The sequence below is a fragment of the Podarcis muralis genome, chromosome 7, assembly GCF_964188315.1.
Source record: "Podarcis muralis chromosome 7, rPodMur119.hap1.1, whole genome shotgun sequence".
In the NCBI taxonomy this organism is placed as follows: domain Eukaryota; kingdom Metazoa; phylum Chordata; class Lepidosauria; order Squamata; family Lacertidae; genus Podarcis; species Podarcis muralis.
This window is the reverse complement of record NC_135661.1, coordinates 8519020-8536282: the sequence shown is the minus strand read 5'-3', so window position 1 is coordinate 8536282 and position 17263 is coordinate 8519020. Positions and strand designations below refer to the sequence as shown.

The window sequence follows — 17263 nt, the reverse complement described above, 5'->3', positions numbered from 1 at the left end:
GGGACATTTGTCCTGCTTAATTCCTGAGATGATCTGCCCTCTTCCCTGCTGAAATGAAGAACCCCTGCAGGTGACCTGTTTATTCAGCATTCACTCTGATTTGCTTGCACAAAGCTCACTCCATGCTTAGATTCTCCAGCGTTTGTTTGGATATGTTTGCAGGGCTGTTACAACAATGAGAATTCATCCTGATTTGCGTACGGGGTGTTCATCATGCATACACCCCAAACTTCCCTATTCGTTTCCCCCATCCCGTTCCAAATGCAGAAAGCAACCCCACCCCCCGCTTTTAAACATGATTTTTTCCCCTGCTAAGGTGTCAGAACACTTTAATCCGCCTAAAGGTTTGGACTATGTGCATTCATCCCTCTCAAAAAATACCAAAGGCCTGGAGGCCTTGAGAGCTAAGGGACATATAAGTGCATATAAGAGGTCTTTTCTGTGACATTGGCTCAGTTTCCCTTCACCTCAAATTTCCTCCCCCTTAATTGAGATTTACTGCATTTTTCACTCCATAAGACACACCTAGTTTTTAGAGGAGGAAAGGGGGAAAGCCCTGTTTTTTCAGGATCAGCTCACAGTTGTTGAGCTTACTTTGCAAAGGGGAAACATTCTGTTTTTATAGGAGCCAGGGCCGGAAAGGGAGCCAGCGACCAACCACACATTCGCTCCATAAGAAGCACAGACATTTCCCCTTACTTTTTAGGAGGAAAAAAGTGCGTCTTATGGAGCAAAAAACACGGTAGCTTTTAAGCTCCTCTAGGCAGAGACCTCTCTCGCTTGCTTTCCTGTGCAAAGAACCGCATTGCACGGCGGCTAATCATAGTAGCAATAGTGGAAGAGGTAATATTAATATAAGAACTGGGTATCTTTCATGGGTCTTCTCTACCCTTGTGAAGGGCTTGTTGTTGGGAACGGGGAGAGGAAGGAGGAGAACGTGATTTATTTAATAGATTTATATCCCACCTTTGTCCCTAGATGGGATTCAAGGCTGCTTCCAACATTTAAAAGCATCGTTGTAAAATGCAAAGCAAAAAAAAAAAAAAGTTAAAAACAATAGTGGAAATGCATCAGAACACATTTAGAACTAGCAAGATAAATGAATAAGTAACAATTCAGCGGTTCCCATGATCTACTGTGCAGCTTCTGGGGGGAAAGTCTTTGAACCTTGACTGCGGTCCACTTCTTAGCATTTTCTGACCCTCAAAGGCCTGTCTGAACAAGGAAGCTCCCAGCCTGCCAGCAGAAGGATAGCCAAGAGGGAGCCAGCCTTAGGAGGGAATTCCACAGAATGGGAGCAGCCACAGAGAAGGCTCTGTCTTGTGTCTTCAACAATCATGGAATGATGATGATGATGATGAACATGGAGGGGCAAATTGCAGAGGTTGCAGTTTTGGGAATGAGTGGAGGGTTTGGGGGGGGGGGAGCTTCCCCTTGCCCCACACACTGGATCCACTGAAATTCAGGGGGCATGTCCTCTATGAACGCCTAGGACTTCCTGATGTGTGAGTGGATCAAAAAAAGGAGCCTACCTCTAAGGCCGAGAACCCACTTCACACATGGAAGGTCTCATGAGCCCACTTCACACATGGATCAAGGTATCAGGGGGAAGAAGACCCTTCTCTGCTGGAGACCCATAAGCCCCAACCGGCATTGCCCTGTCATCCTGGGGCTGATGGGAGTTGTAGGCCCCCAAAAATCAGAAGGTCAGCAGGTTGGCAAAGACTGCTCTACTAGGGAGCAGGACCTCTGATGATGGTGAAGGACCCTTCCTTTGTTTTGTTTTGTTTTTTCCTGGGATCCTCGGAGCAATCAGGGAGTTGCTTCAAAGAGTCAAAATGATATAAGTTTTAAACATAGAGTATACTTATTGGAAAGTACAAAGGAACGCATGAAACAAGGTAATAATTTGCTGATATCTTTATTGTAAAGAATGCAGGGTGAGGGAGATGTGGGGAAGTCCAGTTGGTTTTGAGAAAAATATTTTGGAAAGTTGGTTCCTTTTTTCTTCTGTTATCTTCTTTTTTCCTCCCCCCCCCCCTTTTTTCTATAACTTGTATCTGGAGAAACCAATAAAAACATTGTTAAAAACAACAACAAAGAGTCAAAATGACAGCAGTAACAGAATCGTTTATTTTGTCATGACAAAAATGGTACAGACAAGCGTTTGCCCGATGTCTGCGCCCCAAATTCTGAGCGAGCCAGCTTTTTATACATTTGCAGAATACAATACCACCTGATTTCTTGTAAACCACCTGATTTCTGGGAAATCGAAAGTTATAGTAAGTTCCTATTACCATAATAATAATAATAATAATATAATAATAATTTACTATTTGTACCCCGCCCATCTGGCTGGGTTTCCCCAGCCACTCTGGGCGGCTTCCAACAAAGATGAAAAATAAACTAAAATGTCACATATTAAAAACTTCCCTGAACAGGGCTGCCTTCAGATGTCTTCTGAATGTCAGGTAGTTGTTTATCGCTTTGACATCTGATGGGAGGGCGTTCCACAGGGTGGGCGCCACTACCGAGAAGGCCCTCTGCCTGGTTCCCTGTAACTTGGCCTCTCGCAGTGAGGGAACCACCAGAAGGCCCTCGGAACTGGACCTCAGCATCCCGGCAGAACGATGGGGGAGGAGACGCTCCTTCAGATATACTGGACCGAGGCCGTTTAGGGCTTTAAAGGTCAGCACCAACACTTTGAATTATGCTCGGAAACGTACTGGGAGCCAATGTAGGTCTTTCAAGACCGGTGTTATATGGTCTCGGCGGCCGCTCCCAGTCACCAGTCTAGGTGCCGCATTCTGGATTAGTTGTAGTTTCCGGGTCACCTTCAAAGGTAGCCCCACGTAGAGCGCATTGCAGTAGTCCAAGCGAGAGATAACCAGAGCATGCACCACTCTGGCGAGACAGTCCGCGGGCAGGTAGGGTCTCAGCCTGCGTACCAGATGGAGCTGGTAAACAGCTGCCCTGGACACGGATTTGACCTGTGCCTCCATGGACAGCTGTGAGTCCAAAATGACTCCCAGGCTGCGCACCTGCTCCTTCAGGGGCACAGTTACCCCATTCAGGACCAGGGAATCCTCCACACCTGCCCACCTCCTGTCCCCCCAAAACAGTACTTCTGTCTTGTCAGGATTCAACCTCAATCTGTTAGCCGCCATCCATCCTCCAACCGCCTCCAGACACTCACACAGGACCTTCACCGCCTTCACTTGTTCTGATTACCATGCAAGGTCTTGGCCTCCCTCCTTCCTGCAATCTCCCTCCTCCCCACAACACCACGGCCATGTGCATTCCTGAGTTTGCTTATCTCTTTACAACCTTCAATAATAAACATTTGAGCCTGTTCCATCAATGCCAGCCTTGTTCTCCTGATGGACCTCTCCTTTCTCAGAAAGGCCTTTGAGGGGGGGTTTCTTATGGCCCTACAATGGGAATTGCTAGCTAGGGATGATGGGAGTTGTAGTCCCAAAACAGCTGGAGATCCAAGTTTGGGAAACACTGGTCTAGCTCCTTCTGTCTACACGGACAGGCAGCAGTTTCTCCCGAGGGCTTCCGGCAGAGAGTCTCTCCCAACCCCACCTGGAGACACCAAGACTGGAACTTGGGACCTTTTTCATCCAAGCAGGAGCTCTGCCACTGAGCTGTGGCCGTTCTGCTTGCACAGGTAGTATTCCTTTAGTTGTACCCCAGGCATGAATTTTCTCCTTGCTTTGCTTTGCCATTTTCAGAAATCAAAAGCATATGGAGCAGCAGAATGTTTATTTTCTCTCTTTCTGAACTCTGCTGCTGCCGTGCCGTCTGAGAAAAAAAAAGGGGGGGGGGCTCTTCTGTGATGAATTTCCCCTACAATGGGATTTTTTTCCTGGTTTAATCATCATAACAAAATAAGGACATAATTCTCCAGCGAGGAGAGGAACAATCTGCACCTGCTATTAAGAGGATAACAGATAAATAATTTGGTTCAATTGCTAATGCCAAGGACTTTGTTTGCGTTCTGTGGCATAAATATAAATGCTGGAGAGAGATTATGCGTGTGCCTGGCATGTCTCTATGTAAGCCATTCTTGATGTAACAGCCTCCCCTTTCTAAAAAAAAATCCAGAGGTGGTGGGTTTGGGGGAAGTCAGCCTGGAAGATGCCTCAAGTCCCTTCCAATTTTTGGGATCCTGTATTGGGATCCTGTATGGGGAGGGGTGGACGCGGGTGGCGCTGTGGGTAAAAGCCTCAGCACCTAGGGCTTGCCGATCGAAAGGTCGGCGGTTCGAATCCCCGCAGCGGGGTGCACTCCCGTTGTTCGGTCCCAGCGCCTGCCAACCTAGCAGTTCGAAAGCACCCCCAGGTGCAAGTAGATAAATAGGGACCGCTTACTGGCGGGAAGGTAAACGGCGTTTCCATGTGCTGCGCTGGCTCGCTAGATGCAGCTTTGTCACGCTGGCCACGTGACCCGGAAAGTGTCTCCGGACAGCGCTGGCCCCCGGCCTCTTAAGTGAGATGGGCGCACAACCCTAGAGTCTGTCAAGACTGGCCCGTACGGGCAGGGGTACCTTTACCTTTACTATGGGGTGTTATAACAAAAGAGAACAAGCTTGTCGAACCAACCCCTTTGATAATGGCTTTGGCCACCATGACTAGCATAACCAAAGGAGTTGTTCTAGCTCCTAGGTAGCAGCACAATAGCCAAATGTTGTGTGAGCGAAAGCAGAGTTGGGAGTGGGATGGAGGCTTGAGACAGCAGAGACCTGCTTGCTCCATGCTGGATCCATAGCTGCCACACTTGGAGAAGCAAGATCTGTTGGGGTGTTCTTGCTGTGAGCCCCTACATGCTATGCTGGGATTGTACAGTGGAACCACGGGTTACATACGTTTCAGGTTACAGACTCCGCTAACCCAGAAATAGTATCTCGGGTTAAGAACTTTGCTTCAGGATGAGAACATAAATTGCATGGCAGCGGTGTGGCAACAGTGGGAGGCCCCATTAGCTAAAGTGGTGCTTCAGGTTAAGAACAGTTTCAGGTTAAGAACAGACCTCCGGAATGAATTAAGTACATAACCAGAGGTACCACTTATATAAGGTAAAGGGTAAAGGGACCCCTGACTATTAGGTCCAGTCGTGGCCGACTCTGGGGTTGCGGCGCTCATCTCGCTTTATTGGCTGAGGGAGCCGGCGTACAGCTTCCGGGTCATGTGGCCAGCATGACTAAGCCGCTTCTGGCAAACCAGAGCAGGACACGGAAACGCCGTTTACCTTCCCGCCAGAGCGGTACCTATTGATCTACTTGCACTTTGACGTGCTTTTGAACTGCTAGGTTGGCAGGAGCAGGGACCGAGCAACGGGAGCTCACCCTGTCATGGGGATTCGAACCACCAACCTTCTGATCGGCAAGTCCTAGGCTCTGTGGTTTAACCCACAGCGCCACCCGTGTCCCATACCACTGTATATATGTGCCATCAAAACTGTTCAACTTCGTTGGACTGGTCATGTTGTTTAGATGCCTGATTATCGTCTTCCAAAGCAACTACTCCATTCCGAACTTAAAAATGGAAAGTGTATTGCTGGTGGTCAGCAAAAGAGGTTTAAAGACCCTCTCAAGGCAAATCTAAAAAAAAATGTAGTATAAACCCTGACAACTGGGTAACACTGGCCTGCGAGGACTCCAATTGAAGATGCTTGAAAAGGACGAAAAGGAGAAACATGCTAAGAGGATGGCATGTTTGACAAACCCTCACTATGATCAGCTCCCGCCTGGAAACCTGTGGTGGCCCCAGAGCCTTGAAACTCGCTTCCCACCAGGTGTGCCTGGTGCTTTCAGTGCACAGCTTTCAGAGGCTCTTGACACCTGGCTCTTGACACCTGATGTGTCCATTTTCACGACCCACCTTATTTCTGTGAGAAGAATAACTGATGAAGATGAGGGACTATGCCGAAATGGCAAAATTGGGAGACTCAGAATGGTTTCAGGATGGTTCTACTGTACTATTTCAGACAAGTGGTTTACATACTTAGGTATGTGTTTGCCTTGTAAATTTATGAACGTTTCATTTATATATTTCAGACCTTAAATTCTTATAACATCACCATCTCTGTCTTTGTCTCTGCCTGCTTGAGTGCTGCATATGACGTTCTCTCTCTCTTTGGTGTATGGGGGGGACGGACAGGAGGAGCTGATTTATAAGGTCTTCATCCTGGCTTTGGGAAGGTGTGTGTGATGGCCTCATCATCCGTGATGGATTTTTATGCTTACTGTACTGCTTGCCATTTGGGTGTATTTGTTGTCGTTTAGTCGTGTCGGACTCTTCGTGACCCCCTGGACCAGAGCACGCCAGGCACTCCTGTCTTCCACTGCCACCCGCAGTTTGGTCAAACTCATGCTGGTAGCTTCGAGAACACTGTCCAACCATCTCGTCCTCTGTCGTCCCCTTCTCCTTGTGCCCTCCATCTTTCCCAGCATCAGGGTCTTTTCCAGGGAGTCTTCTCTTCTCATGAGGTGGCCAAAGTCTTGGAGCCTCAGCTTCAGGATCTGTCCTTCCAGTGAGCACTCAGGGCTGATTTCCTTCAGAATGGAGAGGTTTGATCTTCTTGCAGTCCATGGGACTCTCAAGAGTCTCCTCCAGCACCACAATCCAAAAGCATCAATTCTCTGGCAATCAGTCTTCTTTATGGTCCAGCTGTCACTTTAAGAAAATGATTTTTAATTGTTTCCCCAGCTGGGGGGCCTGAGAAGGGTGGGCAAAGCGCTATTTTAAAACTGCAGACTTTGTTTCCTTTCTCCTCCTGCCTTAGGACATTTTGAAAACCTTAAGGCTGATCCCTAGTGAGTCCATCCCGCCCCCCCCCCCCCCGCCGCCGGCTGCCTTGCACCCAAAGCTTTCTTTCTGCAGTGGGTGTCCAAAACACCCTGCAGGACTCAAGGTCCACAGAGACACATTTTCCTGGAACGGCGTGCTGGAGAGCTTAGACAAGATAGTGAGGAGGGCATTCCCCAAAATGCTGCAGTGCTGCTGTCGTGGTGCACATTCTGAGACCTCCCCCCCATTTCAAAAGAGCCTAGCCATCCAGGATAAAGTGCCCCCTCCCTCCTGTTCTAGATCTAACTCTTCCTTTCCACATCTGTTTGTTTACCTTCCTATCTACCTGTGTACACAGGTACTTTGAGAGCTGCTCTGTTTCCCCTGTAATTAATGCTCCCGGCTCCTCTGTGATGATGTTTGCTTTAGGGAAAGAGGTTGCCTCCCCGATAATGTCAATGTCCTGCATCTCTCAGGCTTAATTTCCTGGGCGCTGGGGTGAGTGGGTGCCTTCTTCTTCCAGCATAGCGTAAAGCAGGGGTCAGCAAACTTTTTCAGCAGGGGGCCGGTCCACTGTCCCTCGGACCTTGTGGGGGGGCCAGACTATATTTTGAAAATAATAATAATGAACGAATTCCTATGCGCCACAAATAACCCAGAGATGCATTTTAAATAAAAGGACACATTCTACTCATGTAAAAACACGCTGATTCCTGGACCTCCCTTGGGCCGGATTGAGAAGGCGATTGGGCCGGCTCCAGCCCCTGGGCCTTAGTTTGCCTACCCCTGGCATAAAGTGTCAGAAAGCCCCAAATTTGGGTGGCAGGGACAGGGAGAGAGAGAAAAGCAGGGGGTTCACATCCAGAGAAAGGCAGAAGAAAGCCGACAGAACAAGGAGAGAGCTTGCTTGTCTCCCTCCTTCTGTTCACTAGAGAGGAGGTTACCTGAACTGTGAGGAGTTGCCCAGGACCCCACTCTTCTCTGAGATGTTCTGCAGAGGGAATCCCATTCATAAGAGGATGCTAGGAAGATTTTAGTAGACTGAAGTTTGGTAATGATTGGTGCTTGTAGAGAGGGCGTATGAGGTACTAGGGATGGGGTAGTACCTCTGCTGGGGGAGAAGGGACGCGGGTGGCTCTGTGGTCTAAACCACTGAGCCTCTTGGCCTTGCCAATCAGAAGGTTGGCGGTTTGAATCCCCACGATGGAGGGAGCTCCCGTTGCTCTGTCCCAGCTCCTGCCAACCTAGCAGTTTGAAAGCAAGTAGAAAAGCAGGTACCGCTGCAGTGGGAAAGCAAACAATGTTTCCGTGCGCTCTGGTTTCCGTCACGGTGTGCCGTTGTGCCTGAAGTGGTTGAGTCCTGCTGGCCACATAACCCGGAAAGCTATCTGTGGACAAACGCCGGCTCCCATGGCGTGAAAGCCAGATGAGCACTGCAACCCCATAGTTGCCTTCATAGAATCATAGAATCATAGAATCATAGAGTTGGAAGAGACCACAAGGGCCATCGAGTCCAACCCCCTGCCAAGCAGGAAACACCATCAGAGCACTCCTGACATATGGTTGTCAAGCCTCTGCTTAAAGACCTCCAAAGAAGGAGACTCCACCACACTCCTTGGCAGCAAATTCCACTGTCGAACAGCTCTTACTGTCAGGAAGTTCTTCCTAATGTTTAGGTGGAATCTTCTTTCTTGTAGTTTGGATCCATTGCTCCCTGTCCGCTTCTCTGGAGCAGCAGAAAACAACCTTTCTCCCTCCTCTATATAACATCCTTTTATATATTTGAACATGGCTATCATATCACCCCTTAACCTCCTCTTCTCCAGGCTAAACATGCCCAGCTCCCTTAGCCGTTCCTCATAAGGCATCGTTTCCAGGCCTTTGACCATTTTGGTTGCCCTCCTCTGGACACGTTCCAGTTTGTCAGTGTCCTTCTTGAACTGTGGTGCCCAGAACTGGACACAGTACTCCAGGTGAGGTCTGACCAGAGCAGAATACAGTGGCACTGTTACTTCCCTTGATCTAGATGCTATACTCCTATTGATGCAGCCTTGGACTGGACTTAACTGCCATGGGGTCCTTTACCTTTTTCACCTTCTGCTAGGGGACATGTAATGCTCCTTCTGGGGTACTTTGTCCATCTCCAGTCCCCACCTTGCACTCAGCTCTTCCGTATGACTGCTAGAAGCTGCCAGAATTCGATAGGGGCCACATGGTAGGAGCAGTTTTGACTGGCTAGGCTGCCCACCCTGTCCAAACTTGCCATTTTGGTGCTGATAATGCAGTACAATGGTACCTCGGGTTACAGATGCTTCAGGTTACAGACTCCGCTAACCCAGAAATAGTACCCCGGGTTAAGAACTTTGCTTCAGGATGAGAACAGAAATCGCACGGCGGTGGCAGCGGGAGGCCCCATTAGCTAAAGTGATACCTCAGGCTAAGAACAGTTTCAGGTTAAGAACAGACCTCCAGAATGAAATAAGTTATTAACCCGAGTTACCACTGTAGATTGACTTCACCCCTGGAAGTGAAGCACCCAATTGTCTCTTGAGGCAGACAGATGCCAACAATGAGGTGCTTATAGGAATGGATAGGGTAGAAGTGGGCAGAGGTATTCGGGGGTAGGATAAGGCATAAGGTAAAGGTAAAGGGACCCCTGACCATTAGGTCCAGTCGCGGACAAGTCTGGGGTTGCGGCGCTCATCTCGCTTTACTGGCTGAGGGAGCCGGCGTACACAGGTCATGTGGCCAGCATGACTAAGCTGCTTCTGGCGAACCAGAGCAGCGCACGGAAACGCCGTTTACCTTCCCGCCGGAGTGGTACCTATTTATCTGCTTGCACTTTGACATGCTTTCGAACTGCTAGGTTGGCAGGAGCTGGGACCGAGCAACGGGAGCTCACCCCGTCATGGGGATTCGAACCTCCGATCTTCTGATCGGCAAGTCCTAGGATCTGTGGTTTAACCCACAGCGCCACCCGTGTCCCGATTCCAGGCATAAGGGAGAACATAAGAAGAGTCTGCTGGGTCAGCCAGTGACCCATCTAGCAGCCACCCAGATGCTTGTGCGAAACCAGCAAGCAAGATTTGAACACAAGAGCCTTCTCCCTTCCTGTGGCTTCCAGCAACTGGGATTTGGAAGCACTGTTGCATCCAACTGTGGAAGCCAGAGGCTAGTAGTAGCCATCGATAGACCTCTCCTCTATGCACGAAAAGGCTGTGATGCTCTTCTTGAGCGACTTGCGATCTACCTGCCGGGGAGCTGCACTTTGCTTCTCCTCTGCAGCCGTTGCCAATCGCAGGGTTTTTTCTTTTCTTACTGGGGGTGGGCACGCCTGGCGAATTTGCTCGCCACCCTGCAGATGTCTGCACCAAGCAGGAGGAACTTCACATTGCAGCAGAGGCGGCTCCCTTACGCTCTCTTGGCAACGACGGACTGGAACGGGAACACACTGGATTCCTCGTTCTCGAGAATGGAACGTGAGTTGTGAATGAGCTATGAGGTGGTGGGGGGGGAGGAGGAGGAGGAAGGAGGGAGGCTGCGTTTCATTGAAAAGCTCCTGCGCTGTTTTCGTTTAATTTTGCCTCTCCCTTCTGTGAGCAGAGCGCAGCTCCGAGACGCCTTCTGCCGCAGCAGAAGGGAGGCTGGGCAGCCGTTCAGGAATGGCGTGAAGTGCCTCAGCTTCTTGGGATCTGCTGTTGCAGTGTAACTGGGGTTTGCCCAGGGTGTGCTTGGCTCCCAGGAAAGAGGGAAAGGACCCCACTCCTGCAGGCTCTAGGGCAAGGAGCCTCTTTCGAAGGGCCACATTCCCTGATGGGGAACTTTCCCAGGGACGCTGGCCAGGCTGGGGCCCAGGCATTTCCTTATACAGTGGACACTTGGGTTGCAAATGTGATCCGTGCGGGAGGCACGTTCGCAACCCGCAGCGTCTACAACCTGTGCATGCGCGGGTTGCAATTCGGCGCGTCTGCGCATGCGTGAGCGCCGAAACCCGGAAGTAACCCGTTCTGGTACTTCCGGGTTTCAGCATGTTTGTAACCCGAAAACATGCAACCTGAAGCATCTGTAACCCGAGGCATGACTCTACAAACTTGCCTGGGTGCTAAGATCCTCGGGTGAGCACCTTCCTTCTGTCCCATCAGCATAAGAGGCGGTGGTGGTGACACGTGAGAGAGCCTTCTCTGTGGCTGCTCCCAAACTGTGGGATTCGCTCCCAGGAGAGGGAGACCGGCTCCCTCCTTGTTATCCATCTGCCTAAGGCTGAGATCTTTTGTGCTGCGACAGGCCTTTGGAAACTGAGAAGCAGACAGTGCAGAAGGCTGGGCTGCTGTCAGGGCAAACTGTACTTTAGCCGCTGGTTCCGAATGTACAGTCGTACCTTGGAAGTTGAACGGAATCTGTCCGACTTCCAAAATGTTCAGAAACCAAAGCACGGCTTCTGATTGGCTGCAGGAAGCTCCCGTCGGACGTTTGGCTTCCAAAAGAACGTTCGCAAACAGGAAGAATCACTTCTGGGTTTGCAGCGTTCGGGAGTCAAAATGTATGAGTACCAAGTTGTTTGGGATCCTAGGTACGACTGTATTGTGTTTTTATTACATATAGATATATATATAAGAATGCATATTTTGCAATAATGCTTTTAAACTTTGTAAGCCACCTTGAATCCTGGCTTGGGAGAAAGACAGGATATAAATACGTAAATGCAAAATAGTAACAAACGCCTGCAGTCGGTGGGGCCAGACGCAAGAATAAGCTTCCCCCGTGATTTCTCGTGTCTTCCGTCTGGGCAAGAGAGAGGCAAAACAGCAGTTCAGGGACACCTTCCACTTGAGGGCAGCCCGTGACAGGGGCAGGGAAGGGAGTGTGGTTTCCGGAAGGGGAGGGACCCAGAGGCCAGAGAACGAGGCCTTGAGGGCCACATTTAGGAAGACTCCATGAACACATCCTTGGACCTTGGGAACAGACTGGAGGTGATGCCAGTCCTTTGGTTGCTATTGACTTCATGGTGCAGAAGGGAGGGGTTTAACCCCACATTCCAGCCCCTCCTTCTCCCAGATTGCATTGCTTTCAGAAGAGGAACACGGGGGTTCTTTAGCTGCGATTCGTTCATTGCAGGGGTTGGACTGGATGACCCTTAAAGTCCCTTCCAGCTCTCTGCGCTGCGCTGGAACAAGAAGACACCCGCTCGCGGCAGCGCTCAGGAAATCAAACTCAAGCGATGCCATGAAATTGTTAGCAAAGCGACCTCTTTCCCTAAAGCAAACACCATCACAAAGCAGTCGTGAACATTAATTGCATGTCTTCCCAGGTAGTTTCATGGCTGAGTGGGGATTCGAACCCTGGTCTCCCAGGCTTTAGTTGGACACTCTAAACACCACACCACCACTGGCTTTCAACTCCAGGCCTGCCATCTCCTGTGTTTGCAGGAAGAGAGCAACAGGAGCACAAAACAGGTACTGGAGCTCATACTTTATCCTGACACATTGAACTTGCCTCTTAAGTTGGGCAACATAATTCCTTTCCCTCTGAAACATTTACCTATGGGCAGATCCGCACCATAAATTCAACTGGAAGCTGGAAGGTGTAGCTTACAGAGCTACAATTCCCAGCACCCATAGCAAACTACAGTTCCCAGGATTCTTTGGGGGTAGTCATGTGCTTTAAATGCGCGTGGGACGTTCTTTAAATGCATGCCTAGTGTCTTCCAGAGGGCCAGTTGATTGTGGCGAAAATGGTTTTCTCCCTCTCTCATAGCACTTGAATTCAGCAGTAAAGCTGAATATTGGAAGATAAAATGAAGTCCTTCATGCAGTAATAATAATAATAATAATAATAATAATAATAATAATAATAATAATAATTTTATTTATACCCTGCCCATCTGGCTGGGTTTCCCCAGCCACTCTGGGAGGCTCCCAATAGAATATTAAAAACACGGTAAAAAAGTCAAACATTAAAAACTTCCATAAACAGGGTTGCCTTCAGATGTCTTCTAAAAGTCAGATAGTTGCTTATTTCCCTGACATCTGAGGGGAGGGCATTCTACAAGGCGGGCGCCACTACTGAGAAGGCCCTCTGCCCGTTTCCCTGTAACCTCACTTCTCGCAGTGTGGGAACCGCCAGAAGGCCCTCGGCGCTGGACCTTAGTGTCCAGGCTGAATGATGGAGGTGGAGACGCTCCTTCAGGTATACTGGACTGAGGCTGTTTAGGGCTTTAAAGGTCAGCACCAACACTTTGACTTGTGCTCAGAAACATACTGGCAGCCAATGAAGGTCTTTCAGGAGCAGTGTTATGTGGTCTTGGCGGCCACTCCCAGTCCCCGGTCTAGTTGCTGCATTCTGGCTTAGTTGTAGTTTCCGGGTCACCTTCAAAGGTAGCCCCACGTAGAGCACATTGCAGTAGTCCAAGCTATTGATGGCTGCTAGCCAGGATGGCTCTGCTCTGCCTTCTTGTTCAGAGGCAGGAGTGCTTCTGAAAACCAGTTCCTGTAATCCACTGGAAGGGAGAGTGCTCTTACCCTTGGGTCTTGCTTGCGAGTTTCCCACGGGAATCTGGTTGGCCACTGTGAGAACAGAAGTTGGACTTGATGGGTCATTGTCTCTTCTAATGTTCTTTGCCAGGTCACAGGTGCCCATTAGCCTGTGCTGGTTAGGGCTGATGGGAGTTGTAGTTCAAAACATCTGGAGGGTCCCAGGTTGACAAAGATAAGATTGGACGAGGTGGCCCATTGGCAAGCAAGCTCTTTGGGCATATCTTATCTATTTCTGCTCACCTCTACAGCAGCGGCTTTGCAAGGGAAGACGCTTAGGCAGAACGCTTTCGAGCAGTCGAAAGGAGCATGTGCAGAGTGCCTTCTTTGGGTACTGAGCAATCACGGCAAGCCAATGCCCAGTTGAGAATATGGGAGAAGACAGGGACTTCCGGGTTAGCGCCATCGGCAATGGCGGAGTTCCTCTGATGGGGAGGAACCCGCTCCGCAAAAATCGGGTCTTGCCGCCGCGGCGAAGGCGGAGACCCCTCAAAAATCCCAGGCGGACGAAGCCTGGGAACGTGGGATTCGGCTGACACCAGGAGCGCCTCCCCTACTCGCAGGGAAACCCTTTTTTGGGGATCCGAAGCAACGTAGGGTGAGCAGTGCGGTGTTTTGAATTGACCGCTACTTTTACGGAGTGAAGCCGCACAGCCGTTGCCGGAGAGCGCTGACTTTTTCCTGTGGACAATTGGACTCTAAACAAGTACCCATGAGTAGAAACGGAAAATTGGATTAAGAAACATTTTCATTTGGAACCGAAGCGGGAAGGCTCAAAACAGGAAGTTCGCCTTCCGCTTTTGTAAATAGACTGAAGCAAAAACCTTGCAAGGTAAAGTCTGGAAAGTCGTATATAAAGGTCTAAATTTCCTTCATTTATAACCACCAAAACCCCCCTTGGAAGCAGGAGAAAAGGGGGGGGGGACTTTGACTGTTCAAGCCTGCAGGAGAGAGAGTAAAGAAAGATAAATTTCCACCGTCTCAAACCTGGGAACGGGGTGTCAAAGACAGAAATTTTTGGGGATGTTCATTGACTGTGAAGGGAACGTCTTTGACAGATAGCTAAAAAAAAAAAAGAGAGAGAAACAAATTGATTCCAATGTTGCCTTTTGCATTCAAAAGAAACAAAATATTTGAAAAATGAAAGTAATTTTCTTTTGTTGGACCTGCTTTTAAAAGATGGATACAAATAGAAATTGTCTCCTCTAGAGGGAGCTTGTTAAATTGTTGCTGCAGTCGATTGGGGGATTTCACAGCTGGGAGATTAGGATCGTGGGACCAGTCTCTGACCTTGAATAAAAAATGTGTTTAGAATAAGTTTTGGTGCTTGCTTTTTGCAAGACAAGCGCTTTGTTGGAGCAGATGCATGAGAAGATGGATTTGATGACTGTTGCAGTTAAAAACTTTGGACAAACGGTGAATACTCATAAAGAAACCATTCAGGAACCAACTCAGGAACCTGTTTTGACAGGGCAAGTGCAAGTGCAGAAGATAATGGAGGAGGTTGCTGTTGAACCTCAAGTAACACAAATGGAGAGACCCGAGGCCCTGCAGGAGCATAAGCCGTTGTTCTTGAAGATTGAATTCAGAGTGGGCCAGGGGGGGACTGGAGTTGTGGGGGCTCTTAATTTCGGAGGGACTTTGAAACATGCTTTTAAATATTTTCTGGATTACACTGCTGACTGTGAGGAGTGGGACTGTGGGGAATGGGCTGATCTGCTGAGGGGAGATGGAGATAATTTTGGGTTGGAGTCTCCCCGAGACCTACTCCTCAATGAGAAAGGAAAGAAATTAAGAAAGAGATCAACAAAAGACAAGGAAAAGTGCAGGTATAAACAAGAAGAAGATCTGCAGAAGGGACATGGAAAAGACTTAAGAGCCTCGGACATAAGATTACCAGGTTGATGGACTAGATGGAATGGACAGCAAGGACTGACATAACCCGAGACCAGGAAGAAGAGATGTTGGATGAAGATTGGAAGAAAGTTTATAAAAAAAATTATTTTGGGAATTAGTGTAAAATTAATGAATATTAGGGAAAATGTTGGAATGAAACTATTTGGCTTTAGTAGAAATGATATAAGGAGTTATGTATAAATAAGTATTAAGTTTTAAGCTTTAAGGTATTTTATGGTAAGATAAGGTTAAAATAAATTAAGGCAAATTGAATGACAGAATATAGTGAAAGATGGATAGGATTTGCTGAGTTAATTAATAGGTTAGACTGTTAAGATAAATTACCCAACAAAAATTGAGAAAGATGGAAAGAATTTGCTGAAACAATTAATTAAACTAGAACACAAAAAGGGAGGTGTGAGGAGGTCGATGAAACAAGCAAATGAAAGATAAAGATATGGAATATTGGATGTGATTTTTTTTTTGCTGTATTGTTGTATTGGTTTTTATGTACTTTTTTCCTTTTTTTATGTATTGTAATGTATGTTTTGTTAAATCTTTTTGTTGTTTTCTTTTTTCTGTAATCTTTAAATTTCTAATAAATATCATTAAAAAAAAAAAAGAGAATATGGGAGAAGACAATTGCACCCCAGGTCCTGCCGTGCTGTTGATCTGCTTTTATTGACGGCTGTTTCCATTTTGGCGTTGTGTTCTCAGCAAATGCCTCCCTGCGCCGCTGCCCTCGCTGCCAAGGGGGTCTTTGTTGAGCACGGTTTTAATTGGGATGCGCGGCTCTGATAGAGGAGCTGGAGCATCATTAAAAGCGAGATGCCGTGCGCTGATAGGCCTCGGAACCTCTGTGCTCTCTGAAATATATTTTTTGCTTAGATGGATGCACCAGACAACGGCTTATTAAATTGCTAATTGGGAGCTGTGGGGCATCTTTGAGAGCCAATTTGAGATACCTCCTGTGCCTGGAATAGATGGTGACTAAGAATTAGGGTGTGAGGAGGAGGAGGAGGAGGAGGAAGGGGGGCTGTTTATGGAGGAGGCCCTCCCCCACCCGTTTGAGAGGAGTGTTGGCACTGGCAAAATCTGCAGGTTGTTCCCAGCTCCTGGGAAAATGCTGGGCAGAGATTGATAGCAAAGCAGGCAGGCGGCTTGGGTTTGATGCCTGCATGCCTAGCTCATACTGGAGGAAGAGCAGCTGATGCTCATTTTTCTTCTCAGTCTTTGAGCAGTGGCGTAGCATCCGTTGCTGGTGCCCGGGGCATCTGTGTGTGTTTGCACACTGGGCCGGGGAGGGGGGTCATTTGTGTACTGGGTGGGGCAGGGCGCCAGCCCAGCCCTCTCTGCCACTGCCACTGAAGTGACCCCACCCCCACTGGAGCAAAGTGGGGCTGTGCTGAGCTCCCCTGCCCCCCTCTACACAGGGAGGAGCCTGGCCAGCCGACGCAGCCCTTGGCGGGCAGAGAGGAGCACCATGCCAGGCTGCGCTGGGGCCACCTGCATGGGGGCACCTGGCTCAGCCCCCTCAAAAATTGTGTGCCTGGGACCACAGCTCCCATGGTACCCCCCATGCTACACCCCTTTCTTTGAGTCTTTCCTCCCTTTGGGGAAGCAGAGAACAGCTTTGTTTTGTTTTTGGAGAAATCCCAGTTACCCAAATGGGTTGGCTCTGGGCATAGGCGCCGGCTCCTGGAGCTGAGGCATTTCGTTCCACACAACCTTTTTTTGGGGGGGGGGAGGGGGCCAGGTCCCCTCAATGTTCAGAGGGCATTCAACTCTGCGCCCTGGCTCCTCACGATTTCGTGTGCGTGACATCAGGATGTCTTGTTGGCTCCCCTCAAGCATCTTGAGAAGCTGACGCCTCTGACTCTGGGGTTAGGAACGTAAGGAGAGCCTGTAGGATCGGGTCCAGCCCAGTGTTCGAAACTCCCATTGTTCTAGGTGCATTTTGCGACTGGGAATTTCATTAGGGCAAGCAGTTTCTGAGCTCTGGGCACAGTATTGCCCTTAAGATTTCAGATTAAAACTGCAGAG

The 17263-nt window shown here is 48.9% G+C and overlaps 1 protein-coding gene across 4 annotated transcripts in view; it reads left to right on the top strand.

The window, feature by feature from the left end:
- Positions 1-17263, top strand: part of RPH3A (rabphilin 3A) — a 115228-nt gene that overhangs the window by 12797 nt on the left and 85168 nt on the right. The window contains exon 2 of one of the 4 annotated variants that reach the window (XM_077931162.1): positions 3539-3673. The exons of 2 other annotated variants lie outside the window; for them this stretch is intronic. The gene's annotated coding sequence lies outside the window, so the exon portion shown is untranslated. Of the gene's footprint in view, positions 1-3538; positions 3674-10142; positions 10274-17263 lie in introns of those variants that run through there. One more of the 4 variants, XM_077931164.1, reaches the window with a different exon arrangement.